At 45.4% G+C, this 17,404-nt stretch overlaps 1 protein-coding gene across 2 annotated transcripts in view; it reads right to left on the reverse strand.

The window, feature by feature from the left end:
- KLHL32 (kelch like family member 32) overlaps positions 1-17,404 on the reverse strand; it is an 816,038-nt gene that overhangs the window by 149,943 nt on the left and 648,691 nt on the right. The window lies entirely within an intron of this gene.

Below are 17,404 nucleotides of genomic sequence, written 5' to 3' on the forward strand. Positions count from 1 at the left end.
GCATCCTTCACTTTCTCTGATTAACTCACATTTGCAGGATCTTTTTCATCCCTGGTTTTCTCCCTGTCACTGTTTTCTTATCTTTCTCAATCTTACCCCTTTGCTGCCTTTCTCTCTTGCTCTTAGTCAAAGTCTGTTGATGAAAAATAAGCCCCAGTCCCTGAAAATGAGTTCCATTGCCCACCACCTCCAAACACCGGCACAAATTGAGCACTGCATTAAAGCTCAACTACAAAACTACATCACTGTTAAAACATCAGTATGAAAAATACCAATTAGCTGTCTCTCAGTTTGTGTGTTACGTTTGATGGATCTCATTAACAGGCGGTACTGGTACTATCGGAATTATCAGCTCCGACGGCAAATCGATGATAAGTGGTAGTCCACACAGAGATTCACCTGCTACAACTACAAACAGGTGAAATCTCTGGGTGGAAGACTGGCAAAAAACCTACGGAAATTGCCAATTTCCTAAACTCACCTTGGTATACCTCCAAATGACTGAATAAAAAAATTAAATTTATGGTATTTAAGACATGGAGTGAGCATGTAGACTATGTCAGCATGGTAAGTATGATTTCCTCATGTTATTCCCCATAATGCATATTTCCTGTTATTCTACGCCCATCCCTCCGGAATCACCAAAACCAAGGTGATGGAAATTCCAGGGCGGGGAGGTAACAGAAATGGTTATGGGTTACTCATAATGAGGTCTTAAATGTTTTGTTGATAGTGGTGAATAAACATTAAAGAATTTAAATGATTTGGCATTTTATTCAACTTGACAATGCTTTTAAAAAACATTGGTTATGCTCAATATGGTGTTGTGAAAGCCTAGAAAAAAGTCCTTATAAAATAAAGGAACGAAAGAACTTGAAACATTATCTGATCCTCCTGGATCACGCAACTGCATTTGTCCATGATACCTTAATAGTCTGACTTCAACCTATTGCTGTGTGACAAGAGCCCACCATTTATGGGTTTACTCTTACCCAATTGTCCCTTCAACATCTACTCACATCTTCTAGAAGTTGTACTATAACTAATCATATGTAAACTTGTGACTTCAAACTGCAATGGATGTAGAAAAGGGATTTCCTTAACTAACTAACCTCAGCCTTTGTATGCCTGCAACCAATGATTGAATGAAAAAAAATAAACGTATAATATTGAAGAGATGCCGACTATGTTAGATATTGTTTAATAGGTGTTTTTTGGCACTCCTGCAGGTCATTCAGTACTGCCACTGTAAGTGTGCCCACACTAACAGAGGATTGCACCCTCTTTGCTTGACAGAAAGGATGAGGTCCCCAGGTATGCATATGGTGATCCTGGATGAGCTACAGTGCCTCAAGTTCCTGGTGGAGAAGATGTTGCAGAAGACCTTACAGCCCATATGGGAGTCTGGATCTCTATTTAGAGGGCCCCAAAAATGGACTGGTCTCTCCTGCAGAACAAGCGACCATTAGAGATCCAAAGAAAGAACAGTCTAGAACTAGGCTTGGCCAAAGCCACTAGCAGGCAGATTCCCTAGGTCATCCTAATGTGTATACAGTTTAAGAGATGTAGAGATTAAAGAAGAGTTGAAAGTTACCCCAGACCTGATGACTTCTAAATGGCAGTAAATAGGATACATGCTGCAGCTTTAGATAGAAGATAAGAGAATGTAGGATCCCGCTCCACTGCTTATGGGTCGAGCATGGCCATCAATTATTTGCTAGCTAGCTATTTGTACTGGTGACACTCATGATACCTATCTTTTGATGGGCCCTTTAGAGACACAAGTGAGTTGTAGCATCACATTGCATGTTCTCTCTTCTGCCTCACAGCGTATTGGTCTCTTGCACCCAGTAGGAACACCTTGGGTTATCACTAAGGAGGGAATAGGCTGCCCAAGTTCTGTAGGTAGGAATGGAGGTATCAAAAATGTACTGCCCCATTACGGGAGCGACAAGTAGATAACAAGGGGCTACATGAGTGAGGTCTCATATATGGTTTTGCCTAAATAACTTACTACTCTGGGCACTTTAGCACTGCTGTCCGGTGTAAAGTGCGTGTGCTCTCTGTGTTACTTATGGTAAGATTGGTCTACACCTGTTTGGCCTATTTAATTTACCTGTCACTCCCTTGTAAAGTGGTATTTCATATACCCGGGGCTGGTAAATTAAATGCTACTGGTGGGCTTGCAGCGCTGATTGCGCCACCCACCAGAGTAGCCTTTCAAACCTATCTCAGGTCTCTGCCATTGCAAGGGCTGTACGCGCAGTGTTACTGTGACGTGGCACCTAAAGTGTGTGCTATGTCTGTGACCCTCCTTTTACTACATGTCAGTCACCCCTAAGGTAGGCCCTAGCTAGCCCTATAGGCGGGGTGCATTGTAGGTAAAAAATAGGACATGTATCTTAAGTGTGTGACATGTCCTGGTAGTGACAAACAGCCATTTTTGGTTTCTCACTACTGTTGGGCTGCCCTCCCATAGGAATGCATTGAGGATTCCCTGATAAGTGTTTCAGTGGTAATTCCTGATATTAGAGGAGCAGTGTGGTCAAGTTTGGTATATTTGGAATAATGATAATAAATGCTACGCAATGGTGTGCGCAGATTTATTATAACTATTTTAGAAATGCCAATTTTAGAAGTTGGCATTTCTGTGTGCTATGTGTCTGCCTGCCTGATGTGAATTGCATGTCTGGCTTTTTAGTGACAGGGACTGGTGAGGTGTGTGTGGCTCCAGGAGGGTGTGGGTGAGTCAGCACTAGGCTGAATAGGACATCTGCATTTGGAGTAGTGGGAGGAGTAGTCCCAGGTCCCTGAATAGGTCTGTGCCTAGCCTGTACAATGCTGGCTCCGCCCCCTGTGGTGGGTCTGATGATGAGCCCCCACCTGACAAAGGGGAAGAGGAGCCTTGTAAACAAAGTGCTCCAATTCCCCCCTGAACCAGTTGCATCTGGTTCCCCCAAAGCCATGTACTGCAGACAAAGGAAATTGTGATATAAATATAGGGGCTGTGACCCCATGATTGGTGTGCTGTTCTTGTGACTGGAGGCTTGTTGGTGCTGCTGGGCTTCAGAAGGAACTGCCACGAGGGACTGCCTCCCTGCTGGAAGGCCATGTGTGCTGGCCTGCCTGGGCCCAGCCTTGTGCCCCTACAAACTTTGCTGCTGGAGCTGTGGCTCCCAGCTCCTCGTGAGCGCTATATTTAAAGCACCAAACAGAGGAGCGTTTGGTCTGCAGCGCTGCGTGGAGAGAGGGAATCCCCGGCTTAGGGATTACCCCAAGTTGCACAGGAATCGAGCGGGAGGACCACATCATGCCCAAAAGAACGAAGCAGACCAGAAAATGTAAATACTTTGGGGCATATGTACAAGCCACTATCGCCACCACGTCGTCACATATCAACGTTGTGATGGCGATAGGGACTGCGCCTTGTTTACAAGGCAGGGTGAGCCACTTAACCTGGTCTTAAGATGGCGAAACAAGGAGAAATGCATTATTTCTCCTCGTTTTTGCTTTTTCCACGTGTGCTGACTTGTGCAGCACACATGGAAATAGCTAAATGCCATAGATTGTTTATGTACAGGAAGGTGTCTCCTCCTGTACATAAACAATCCTTAAACAAATGCCATTTTGTGACTTTCATGTGTGCTGCATGAAGCAGCACGCACGATAGTGACAGAATGGCATTTTAGGATTGTTTATGTGCAGGAAGGGACATCTTCCTACACAAACCATCCCATGCACGCGGACACCCTTGCACTATAGTGCAAGGGTGCCTGCGTTGGTGCTAAGTTGCTAAACTTAGCGCCATCGTAGGTGGAGACGCAAGGCTGCATTACATTCTTGTAAATATGGTGCAGACTTGCATTTCAGAAGTGGCAGAGAGAGGCATTAAGCCAGGAAGGCTTACGCCTCTCTCTGCCACTTCCTTGTACATATCCCCCTTTGTGTCAAATGCTGCAAATCTAAACACTTTTATTATTAATATAATATGGAAAATTAAATAAACTAAAAAAGAAAAAAACCAATGAAAATGCTCAATATATAACAAGGGCAAAACAAACATCTGACATTGGCAAGTTGATGCAATGATCAATTTTTAAAATATTTTTATGGCAAGCATATGCCACAAAAAATTAAAAGAACAAAAAAAGACCACGTGCTGCGATCTAGATATTGCGGGCATACGCTTACAATAAACATTTTAAGTTTTAAAAATAATGAACTATTTAGTATAATTACAATAAAAGAGGAATTAGTGCTTCCTACCATGCAAAGAAAAGATACTATTAGCTTTGAAAACTTAGTTTAACCGCACAAGGGTGAATAAAACATATAAAAAGGGATGTATGAAAAAAAAAAGCCTTTGCAAGTGGTTTGTTGACACATCAACCTTTACATTGAAATACACTTCTTTTAGGGTCGTTTTGAACATTTGAGATGGCAAGAAATGCCATCTCTCACAGTGCAAGAGAGCTAATGGTCTGAAGTGGGTTGACCCTTTGACCCATTTTATATGCTGTGGTGGGTGGAAGCAAAATGTTAATCACAGCTGAACAGAACACTGGACTTAAAGCGTCTATGTAAGTATTTTTAATTATGATTTTTAGATTACCGTAGCCTGTAAAGACAGCTAAAGCTGTAGCCAGGTCAGATCCCAAGTTGGAATTTCCACGACTTCCTCTTTTTTATATTGCATACACAAATAGTGAGCAACATTAAGATGTCTATTATATCCGACTAAAAACGGTGTCATATGCGTTCCATTTGATTTCTTCCCAATAGTTGCAGATCTGATCCCACATTGTAAGAACTACTGATAGATCTATGCAGCGAGAGATGCTGTCCTGTCTTCACATTTATAAAAAACTACACTTCGCCCTCCCCATCAAATTGCATTATCAAGGACTGTAAATGAGAAGTTTTAAAGTTCAATATTCTCTACCTGCAGTCCAATTTACCGAACTGATCTCATCAATATCAACAGCCAACAAAACAGCTACACAGTTACTTGCATACAAGGACTGATGAGATATGGAATCACACTCTTAACCTGCTTCATTCCGGAACGTACACTGTGGACCAAGATTGGAACCTGTTAAATTGATAAAAATACGAATGGCAGAATCTTGACATATTCTCCCACTAAAAGAACAATTTATGGACAGAATGCAGAACAATGTCATACATTGACCCCAGTACAGAGATCTGGGCCTCAATCCATCGTTTTTTGCTCACCATGCCATTCCAGTTTGAACCCAGCCATATGCACATCAGTTTTGACCCTGCGCCCAATGGGAACAGTCCAGCCCGAACTGCCAGACCCGGTCCTCCCTGGAATGGAAACAAGGATCCTAGAACCAGTTTTGGGGTTTCACCCCTCATCAGCCAGGATAGCTTGAATCCAGTGGCATGGAGAGCATGGGACCCACGTCTTGAAATAAGCTGGGGTGGTGTGGTGAGCAAAAGAATGATGGATTAAACCCAGATCCTTGTGACAGGGGGTGAATGTTTGCATTGTCCAGCATACCGTACATCATTTGTTTCTTTTGCCTTTGTTCCACTAAGCGGAAAGGGTTTACCCAGACGTGGGTCCCATACTCACTGCACCACTGGGTTCAAGCTAGCCTGGCTGATATGGGGTGATGCCCCGAAACCGGTCCCAAGATGCTTGTTTACGATCCAGGGAGGACCTGGCTTGGCAGTTCGGGCTGGACTGTTCCCATAAGGAACAGGGTCAAGACTGATTTGCATATGGCTGGGTCCAAACTGGGGTGGTGTAGTGAGCAAAAGAATCATGGATTAAACCCAGATCCTTTTGACTGGCGGTGAATGTTTGCACTGTCCAGCATTCAGTCCATCAATTATTTCTCTTGCATTTGTCGCCTAAATGGAAAGTGTTAGAAATGGGATTTCTGGTTGGCTAAGGCTTGCGCCAAAGCCAGGCAGAAACCACCACTCTAGTCAGGGGAAGGGAGTTACACGCCAAAGATAACCCCTGCTCACCCCCTTGGTAGCTTAGCACGAGCACTCAGTCTTATCCCGGAAGCAATGTGTAAAGCGTTTGTGCAACACACAGCAGCAACACACTAAGCACACCACAAAAGAACTCCACACAAGGTTATATGAAAATAGCCTTTGTATTATCATAAACACATAGAATAGTAATCACACAATGTACACTGTGCCAACTGGCACCAGGCAGTATTTACAGGGGATTATTTACACCTGGCCGGGCCTATCGGGCCACGGTCAGAACCTTCAGAAATGTACAAGTAAACCATACATAACGCACAACCAGTAACTACTGGCGAAATACTGTACTGAAAACGAGATCCGGAAACATAAAACATAGGATGCACAAATCACCTTGCACATGAATCATATTAGGCATAAAAACACATTAGGCCCAAACCTCATTAGCATAAACACATTACGCATTAGGCCTCACCAGCATAACCACATTATGCATAAATCATGGTAGGCATCACATTAGGCATATACATCACCTAAATCACATTAGGGCCCTGCGCCCTACCAACCTACAACTGACCCCCAGGCCAAATGGCCTTCTCTAGGGCTCAAATGCTCTATGTCCAAAATGTCAGGGCTAGAAGCTGCCACTCACAGCTAAAGAAAAAGTGCACAGAGGGCTGGGGCAGGGCAGGGTGTAACTCACCCCTCGCTTCGCAAAACGAAATTCCCCCAAGGAAAAGAATGGGGCTGGCACTACCGTACCGTGGGGGCCTCACTCCGTGACTCCCCAGGTAACTTTTGCCAACGTTGCAGCTGCCCTCTGTCTAGCGGGGCAGCTGTGAAGAACCCTCAGGGCCTGGTACCACCTGTGCCTTAGGAGCGACCTCAGGGGGCGGGCACCGACAATGTGCCCCGACATACACCCCCCACCGGACTCCTGGTTATGGGCAAAAGTGCCCCAAAAACGTTGCAGCTGCCCACTGTCAGGCGGGGCAGCTGTGGCAATGGGCACCAACCATGTATGACAGAGCCCCCACTCACCGGGGCTCCTTCGTGGACTCCGCTCCTCTTCACGGTGCACACGAATGCGGGGTGGGCTCCCGCCTGGCTTCAAGCCGGTAACAAAGATCTGCCCGGTGTCGGTCCATCGGCTGGACACCAACACTGTGCCGAGAGCTTCTGATAGCTCTCCAGGCGCGGTCCAGCTGTCCTTCTGCGGCTGGGGCAGCGGACAGATTCCTGTCTCAGGAAACTAGGCAGGGGACACACTCTGCTGACGCCGGTTGCCAGGAAGCACGCGGGGCTCTCTTCCCAGGTCACGAGTGCCCCCGTGCAACAGTCAGCTGCACCTCCACTGGACTTCCACTCTTGGGGGCGAAGGGTGCGGAAATGGAGCCCGCGAGGCTCTTGTGTCTTCAGCAGGCCCCGCCCACAGTCAGGCGCGGGTGTCTGACTTCTGTTTTCGGCGCTACTTCTCCTTCGGCAAATGCGGGGTAGGCACCCGCTGGAAGAATAAAGCAATTGCGGGGTGGGCACCCGCTCCTCAACACCCTAAGCGGGGTGGGCCCCCGCTCTTGGAGGCAGGAAACAGCGGGGTGGGCTCCTGCTTAATTTAATAAGCACGGAGGGTGCGACAGAAGGCAGGGTGGGCTCCTGCTCTTCTCGGGCAGCGGAAGGGGGAATCCCACACGCCGGGATTCCCTCAAAGCACATCGCAGCCTCAGCGCTGCAGAGTCCACGCTCCTTCTCCCTCTGGTAAATACCATACAGCGCTCAGCCTGTCTCCCACCTGATGCAATCAGGGAGCAAGCAGCCCTTCTTTTCCAGAAATGCGCGGGCAGGCAGAAATAATGAGTTCTTGGTGCTGGGGAGACCCCAGCAAAGCGCAGCCAGGCAGGCCAGCACGCAGGGACCCCCAGGGAACAGCAGCTGGGTCCGGCGGCAGTACCTCCTGGCAGAGGGTCCCCTCAAGTAAAACACTAGCACAGGAACAGCACAACTACAGAACATCTTCATCGACATACAATTCACATCAGGCAGGCAGACACATAGCACACAGAAATGCAAACTTCTAAAATTGGCATTTCTCCATCAGTCACCATAAATCTGCGCACACCATTGCGCAGCTATTAACCTCCCGAGTTCATACATACTAAACTTGACCCTGCACTCCTCTCGTACCAGGAATTATCATGGACACCCTTATCCCCCATTCATTCCTATGGGAGGGCAGGCCAATCTCACCACACGTACACAGGGAGCACACACACTTTACACTTTACACTGGACCACAGTGCTAAAGTGCCTGGAGGCCTAAAACCACCAACACTACACAGGGAAAAGGCTAGGAGACAGGCAAAACGTTTAGGGGTGAACCTGCCAAAAGGGCCAAGTCCAACATGAAGGGTATGCCCAGACATGGGTCCCATGCTCACTGCACCACTGGATTCAAGCTAGCCTGGCTGATGAGGGGTGATGCCCCGAACCGTTTCCAGGATGCTTGTTTCCGGTCCAGGGAGGACCTGGCTTGGCAGTTCGGGATGGACTGTTCCCATGAGGCGCAGGGTCAAGACTCATTTGCATATGGCTGGGTCCAAACTGGAGTGGCATGGTGATAAAAAGAACAATGGATTAAACTCAGATCTTTGTGACTGGGGGTGAATGTAGGCATTGTTCAACATTCCGTCCATCATTTGTTCCTTTTGCTTTTGTCACCCTAAGTGGGTAGGGTATGCCCAGACATGGGTCCCGTGCTCACTGTGCCACTGAAATCAAGCTAGCCTGGCTGATGAGGGGTGATGCCCCGAAACCGGTCCTAGGATGCTTGTTTCTGGTCCAGGGAGGAGCTGGCTTGGCAGTTCGGGCTGGACTGTTCCCATGAGGCACAGGGTCAAGACTGATTTGCATATGGCTGGGTCCAAACTGGGGTGGTATTGTGAGCTAAAGAACAATGGATTAAACTCAGATCTTTGTGACTGGGGGTGAATGTAGGCATTGTTCAGCATTCCGTCCATCATTTGTTCCTTTTGCTTTTGTCGCCTAAAGTGGGAAGGCTATGCCCAGACATGGGTCCCGCGCTCACTGCGCCACTGAAATTAAGCTAGCCGGGGTGATGCCCCGAAACTGGTCCCAGGATGCTTGTTTCCGGTCCAGGGAGGACCTGGCTTGGCACTTCGGGCATGACTGTTCCCATAAGGAACAGGTACAAGACTGATTTGCATAGGGTTGGGTGCAAACTGGGGTGGTGTGGTGAGCAAAATAATGATGGATTAAACCCAGATCCTTGTGACTGGTGGTGAATGTTTGAATTGTCCAGCATTCCGTCTATCAATTGTTTATTTTATATTCTACAACTAGAGCACGACTACACATTTATAGTGAATACTGGAAACCTAAAGGAACTGAGAAATTTCCACAAAACAAACAATGTAAAGGATTTCTCGCAGAACTTGAAACCACTAGTCTAAAAATACACATAAAAGGGAACAGTCAGCCTCTATAAAAAAGTAGTTGATACCCCACAGAGCCTAAATTACTGACCTTCTTGACCCACAGGCGACATGTTCTAAGTTCAATACGCAGATACAAAACCTTAGTATGCATATATAAATACAACACTCACTCAAAAATCCTGCATTCAACCGGAAATATTAGACAAAACACCTAACACACATCTAACACAGGGCAGATACACCATATAGTTGAGTATCTCTGTGCTCACAACAGTCATTCACTTCAAGAAATAACACAGTCATACAACACATGCACTAGACAAAACTCTATATTCACATGTAACACATGTCACATTCACCGTACAGTTGGGTAACATCAAGTCCACAGCAGAACTTACGCTAATAAACATAACATGCATAAGAAGGTACTGAATGGGGGCTTTGTCCATAAGTGTGGCAACACATAAGTGTGCCCTGCATCTAAGTGTCCCCATGACAACAAAATAACAATCCACGTTTAACCCTTTCACTGCGGCGGGAATTCCGCCGCAGCGCTGGGAGGTGCGGGGGGGCAGCGCGGTGGCGCTGTGCTCATGACGGAGCCGCTCCGTCATGAGCCACGGTTGAGCTGTGCTCATGACGGAACGGTTCTGTCATGACTCCGCCCATTTGCGTTGTCCCCCCGCACAGGCGGGGAAACAGCGCCGCGTAGGCGGAGCGGCCGCCAACGGCCGTGACATGACGGAACCGTTCCGTCATGAGCACACGGCAACCGTGGCTCATGACGGAGCGGCTCCGTCATGAGCGTGCAAGGGGTTAAAAAGTATTTTACAGAACGAATTAGGCAGAACACAGATCACACAACCAAAACTGATCAGAAGCACCCGACAGTTGGATAATCACAGAGCTCACAAGAGTACTAAATAAAATAAACAACAATCTCAACCTCCCAAATTTACACATCAGAAAGAACTCTATACATACATTCCACACATAACACTAAATCCAACCCCACTCTACATCCCACAGTTAGTAAGGTACATTAATCATTCGGACCCCCCACCCAACAAATGGCCATACAACTGTATGGCCATTTCAAATTACACTTTTCCAAGATTAGAAAAACTGAAATTGGTAAAGGCCTAGGGGCTGATTCCGATCCGGGTCGGAAGGGCACCGAACGCAATCCGGCCGGAAAAACTACGAGCCGTACGTGTGTTTTCTGCCCGACTCGTACAGCTGTACAAGCGAGCAAGTACGATGCGAGCTATGTGAAATTCACCGACCGAGTCGATTCCGGGTCTGAACCGCTCCGTTCATCTCAGTCGTAAGCTAACCGCGGCGTGCAATGGATGCGGATTATGCGTGAGCCAGTGTCCGGCTCACCAAACATCAGTGGTTGCATTTGGGGGTCCGCGTCGGACCCCCTGTCACCCGCAGCCCTACGACTCGGATACAGGGGGTGATCCCAAGGGTCCCCCCAGCAAAGGCATGTATGGTGCGGATGGCACTGACGTGTACCCACTGTAGGGGGCGCCCTTGCGCGAGATGTACCCATTCAGTCAATGGGAGCCCATGTACGCGTCGTATGACCGGTTCCCATTGACTTCTATGGGAGTCCGACCGAACCGAGTCCGGCAGCATACAGCCGAATCGTGCTCGCTCGGTCGGACTGCAGGACTCCGGCTCGGTCGGAAAGCACTCCGGATCCAGCTTGGTCGGAGTGCTTTCCGACCTGGAATCGGCACCCTAGTGTCACACGCATCAAACAATCTTATGCTGTATAACACACATGCACACAAATCATGCACTTAAACAGTTTATAAATAAGAAGCTTACTGATGACGACTCACACACCCACTCACAGATCCACTCAGACACTCACATTCACCCTCTCACAGACCCACTCAGAGACTCATGCATGCTCTCACAGACCCACTCACACACTCATGTTCCCATTTACAGACCCACTCACAGACTCATGCACTTGCGGACAGCCCACTGAGAGGCTCACGTACCTCACTGACTGAGCTATTCAGACACTCACTCACCCACTCACAGACCCACACAACCACTTGTACACCCACTCATTCATGCACCCGCTCACTCACCCATAGACTCATCCATCCACTCACAGACCCTCTCAAACACTCATGCACCCACTCACAGACCCACTCAGACACTAACACACACCCTCACAGACCCACTCAGACACTCACGCACCCACTCACAGATCCAAAGAGGCACTCATGCACCCACTCACAAAAGCACTCACACATTTACTCACAGAGTCATGTTCACGCCCACACAGTTACTCTCACACCTACTCACACACCCATACAGCCACTCCCCCTCACGCACCTACCTATACAGCTACTCACACACCCATTCTCAAAGTTTACAGGTTACAGTTAGTAAATAAAATTGAAAAAAAACATTGAAATCCACTGAAAAAAAACAAAGGCTACAGGGATGTTATAGTTAGGAAGTAGAATAAAAGAAAACCTTAGAAATTCTTAGAAAAAAACAAAGATTACCGGAACGTTCTAGTTGGGCTCAGATTTCACTCGTACAAAACCAAAGAAATTCAGCAGTTATAGTTACCTGAGCCAACTATAACTTATGCCCCACAATGCACTGCCTACGACCTCACATATTACATCACTCATGACATCATGCACCCAAATATTAATTCAGGAATATGTTACATGAATTAACATCATGTGAATTCGTGTTACATTTTCCTGAATTAAAATCGTATTTTGAATACTTCGAGGAGACCTGTGGATTATTTGGGAGCGTGACGTGGCACCAAATCATGTTCGGAGATAGAGATAATATATATATATATATATATATATATATCTACTGGCGGTCGCCAGTAGATAGTTCTAGTTAGGACCGTGTTTCCATAGGAAATCTGAAAATTCTATTTTGAATAACTTTGGCGCCGGTTGACGAATCCTCGCGAATTTTCAAAATAGGTAGGGCGCTCCTACCCTGAACGTCTCGGGTGATTAGTCAAGCGGGGGCCGAGAAAAAAGGGGGGTCCCAAAACGAGTTTTCCCCATGCATTTTTCCATAGGGACCTTTAGTCCAAGGTACAGCCCGAACGGCTGAACAGAATTACTTGAAATTTGGCAGAGAGGTAGTCCTCAGGTCAGGGATGTGCCTTTTGAATATCTGGAGTTAATCTGTTCAGTAGTTCCTGAGAAAATTTCAGTTAAAAGTACATATATATCTATAAGCGCGCACCGTGCGCGCACCGTGTACGCAAGGTGCACGCATGGTGACGTGCGCGAGCGCAATTCTGATTGGTTGTTAGATGTCAGTAAACATTCGAATCGGTCGAAATCAGGAAGTGTCGGCCGCCATTTTGTCTCTCGCAGTCTGAGGCAGTGAAAAACAAAGGTGGAGAACGTGAAAAGGGGGCAGGGTGGACAGTTCCTGACCCCCTAGCCTTTGTCAGGGGGTCACTGAAGGACCCCCAAGGGCGAAAAAAACATTTATTTTTTTGATGAAAAAGTGCGGGGTGCGCGCACGGCCCGCACAACTCATCGTGGGCGCTCGGTCCGCGAAGCGCACCGAGTGCCCACAGCGTGCGCATGGTGAAAAACCTGAAAAAAAAATAATAAATACATAACTTAGCATTTAAAAAACCGTACAAATTCACTTAAAAAAACATAGGTTTCACACACGTTATAGTTAGGAATTAGCATTTAAAAAACCTTGCAAATTCACTTAAAAAACCATAGGTTTCACACATGTTATAGTTAGCTGGACATTTCCCTCGTAAAAAACCAATGAAATTCCCCCGTTATAGTTAGTGCAGGCAACTATAACTCACGCGACCGCAATCCTCTGCTGATGACGTCAGATATTACATCACTGATTACATATGTGTCTTTCTGAAAAATAAATATTTGTAATATATGTATAGATAAAGATTAATGGAAGAAGACATGGGTAAATAGGTGTCTAAATACAGTGATGTAATATCTGACGTCATCAGCAGAGGATTGCGGTCGCGTGAGTTATAGTTGCCTGCACTAACTATAACGGGGGAATTTCATTGGTTTTTTACGAGGGAAATGTCCAGCTAACTATAACCTGTGTGAAACCTATGGTTTTTTAAGTGAATTTGCAAGGTTTTTTAAATTCTAATTCCTAACTATAACGTGTGTGAAACCTATGGTTTTTAATGTTTTTTTAAGTGAATATATATATATATACACACACACATTTATATGTGTGTGCATAAATATACGTACGTATAGTTACATACATACATATGTGTATATATTTACATACATATGTGTGTGTGTATATATTACCTACTGGCGGTCGCCAGTAGGTAGTTATAGTTAGGACCCCTTTTCCATAGGAAAACCTCAACATTCTATTTTGAATAACTTTGGCGCCGGTCGATGAATCCTCGCGAATGTCTCAAAATAGGTGGGGCGCTACGCTCCGCTCCTACCCTGAAAGTCTCGGGGGGGTTCGTCAAGCGGGGGCTGAGATAAAAGGGGGGTCCCAAAACGCGTTTTTCCCATGCATTTTTCCATAGGACCTTTAGAACGAGCTACAGCCCGAACGGCTGAACAGAATTACTAGAAATTTGGCAGAGAGGTAGTCCCTAGGTCAAGGAAGTGCCTTTTGTAGGTTTGGTGTAAATCTGTTCAGTAGATTCTGAGAAAATAGCCTTTAAATCAATATATATATCTGAGCCCGCTTACCGTACGCTTACCGTACGCTTACCGTAAGCGTACGGTGGCGTGCGCGAGCGCGATTCTGATTGGCTCTTAGATCTTAGTAAACATTCGAATCGGCCGAAACCAGGAAGCGGCGGCCGCCATTTTGTCTCTCGCACTGAGTGTTGTTTATTAAACAAGATGGCCAAAAACATGTTACGGGGCTGTTTTGACAACTCCCTCCCACATAGTCATGTTGAGGGAGTCCCCAAACATCCCCCAAGAGCAAAAACGGTTTTATTTTTTTTTCGGCAATTTCGCCGAGTACGCTTACCGTACGCTTACCGTAAGCGTACGGTAAAAAAAAAAAAAAAAAAAAAAACACTATCCACACTTACCCCACCCCCTGTGCTTTTGGTGGCCGTAGGCCACCAAATGTACAGGGCTTATTAATAGGTAAAAAAAACTAAATTTTGGCAACATGAAATTATAAAATCGAAATAAAAAAAACACTATCCACATTGACCCCACCCCCTGTGCTTTTGGTGGCCGAAGGCCACCAAATGTACAGGGCTTATTAAAGTTGATAAAAACCGTGCACGGAACGAACTGCGTTAAGTGGGCGCGCACGCCTCGAATGGCGTAAAGTAACTTAGCATTTAAAAAACCGTACAAATTCACTGAAAAAACCATAGGTTTCACACACGTTATAGTTAGGAATTAGCATTTAAAAAACCTTGCAAATTCACTGAAAAAACCATAGGTTTCACACATGTTATAGTTAGCGGAAATTTTACTGATAAAAAACCAGTGAAATTGCCCCGTTATAGTTAGTGCTGGCAACTATAACTCACGCGACCGCAATCTTCTGCTGCTGACATATGTGTCTTTATGAAAAAAAAATATTTGTAATATATGTATAGCTAAAAATGTATGGAAGAAGACATGGGCAAATAAGTGTCTAAATACAGTATTAGCATCAGCAGAGGATTGCGGTCGCGTGAGTTATAGTTGCCAGCACTAACTATAACGGGGCAATTTCACTGGTTTTTTATCAGTAAAATTTCCGCTAACTATAACATGTGTGAAACCTATGGTTTTTTCAGTGAATATATATATATATATAATGGGCTTGTGATTAGAAAAAGATTGCTGGCAGGAAGAGCAGCCATATAATACTACTCATCATGACATCATGTCTTGTTTGGAAAACGGTTGAAGACTGCGGAGACATGAAAACCTCAATGGCTTGCGCGATGTTTTCTGCTGAAGGTAATTTGAGAACAAATGTATTTCCCTGCATTTGCATAGAATTTCTAGATTGTATACATCCGGCGCATCTATTTCATCTGCGTGCTGCGCCGCCACACTTGTTCATTTCTATCCCTTACTTCACAAACGAGTCACTTAATTTGGTTTAACGGAAAAAATGGCAGTCCCATTAACCATTCTGAAAGATTTCTCCTCAACCCCCGTACTTAGCCTACTGCAAGCAAGTCTTGATTTGCGACAATTATTGCCGCGCAAGCCTCATGAAAGCATAAAGCGCCTCGGCACAAACCGGGGCTTTGAACAGAAAAAAAAATCACATTATACAAATAAGCAAACAAATAAATACGTCTGACACAGATAGCGAATTTCCGAAGCTTACATTTTTTTCTGCTCTGTTGCTCGTCTGAGGCGCCTTATAATTACATTCGCCCCACATTTCCCACCTCTCTCCACTTTCAGATTAATCTGCCGAAATGAGATGCTGTGGATTTGCATACAGATTTGACTACACAAAAATAGATATGGAATTAATAACGGTCTCTATATGTTTTAATTTCTCCTAGACTGGAGTACCCTTGCCTGCAGCCGTCGTGCTGGCTTTGAAAGTCACCAGGCTGATGTGTCTGCTCTCCGGTTATGCTGCCACATGCTGCTAGACTGCCCCCTGCAATCAAAGCACTTCCATAGATTCCAGGCCTCCCCCTAACTAGTATATTTTATAGATTGGCAGTTTTGATCTCCCTCCCCAGGGGGATAATCTGCATTTTAATAGCTTTCTATAGATACATACATCTGTCATTAAATATGCCATCTTTTATCAGCATCAATTTCCCAACCAACTTTCTCCTAACTTTGAAGTGCGCAGAAGTTTCAATTCTTGGACCAAAACGATACGGCCGCGTCTCTTCCCTTGAACTGCTGGCTCAGTAGTAACTGCAGGCTACAAAAAGATTATTCTCGAAAATCTTGGAGAGTGGAGCTGGAAATTTAAATACTGTGCTGGAAAAGGTGAGACAAGCACTGCTTTTGATCCTCATTGCTCGCGAGAGTTGAAAGGAGACCTCAGGTTCTGGAGTTCAACTCTCTCCTAATTACCCGAGTCTGGGAAAAGTTTCATGGGTGACCCCGATTAGGGCGCTAAATCACTGCGTAACTTTTGCAAATAACATTCCAAAGTTGGGCAGTACACATCGTCCTCACAATGCAAGTGCAGTCAGCAATTCATATTTAAATAATTCTAGCCCTGTGTGATACCAAATATATCTAACAATTTGCAACAACGACCTTTAAAAATATTTAAGGCCAATATAAAAGGGGGTATCCATAAATAACCTACCACACTTTACAAGAAGTTGCCCTAAAAGGAGGACTGAAAAAGTGTATCAACAATTGCTATAAAAATAGAAGTCATATTGGAAGGAAGGCTTAATGAATTAAAGCACGTCACCAAGCTATGCTGTGATCTTCAGGCAACGAGTTGGAGAACGGCAAGCCAGATTCAGCGTTTCATCCTTCCGAGGTTGATATATTGCTCATTAAATTAGACAATTTTTACACCTGTTAAAATTGTGGTATGAAGTGCTATATCAAAACAAGGTATTGTTGGTAAGTATTTTTTAGTAAGTATGGATTACTCAAATCAGCCCATTATATTTCTCCAGAGATGTCACATAGGTCCTGGTTGAAATGTGTGTCTGCACTGCCAGTACATGCTTGAGACCAGGCTGTTATGGCTTGTAGAATTCTACTTCGAATCCTGTTATGTCATCTTATGCTTTGGGTTGGTGTCTTGTAGAATCTTGTTTAACTCATCTTACACAGCTTAAAGATCTATGGAGTCATCTGTTCTAGAGCTAGAAAGGAATTATTGTCCGTTGCTGTCTTGATGCCGCTGATGTCAGTTGGTGATCTAATGATGTAAGTTTCTGGAAATAAACTTAAGGAAACCTTACCATGGTGAGACCTTTATTTGTGGTTCTTAACACTGGCGACGAGGATGGTCATCTAATGCTGTAA

The sequence above is a fragment of the Triturus cristatus genome, chromosome 6 (assembly GCF_964204655.1).
Source record: "Triturus cristatus chromosome 6, aTriCri1.1, whole genome shotgun sequence".
Taxonomy (NCBI): Eukaryota; Metazoa; Chordata; class Amphibia; order Caudata; family Salamandridae; genus Triturus; species Triturus cristatus.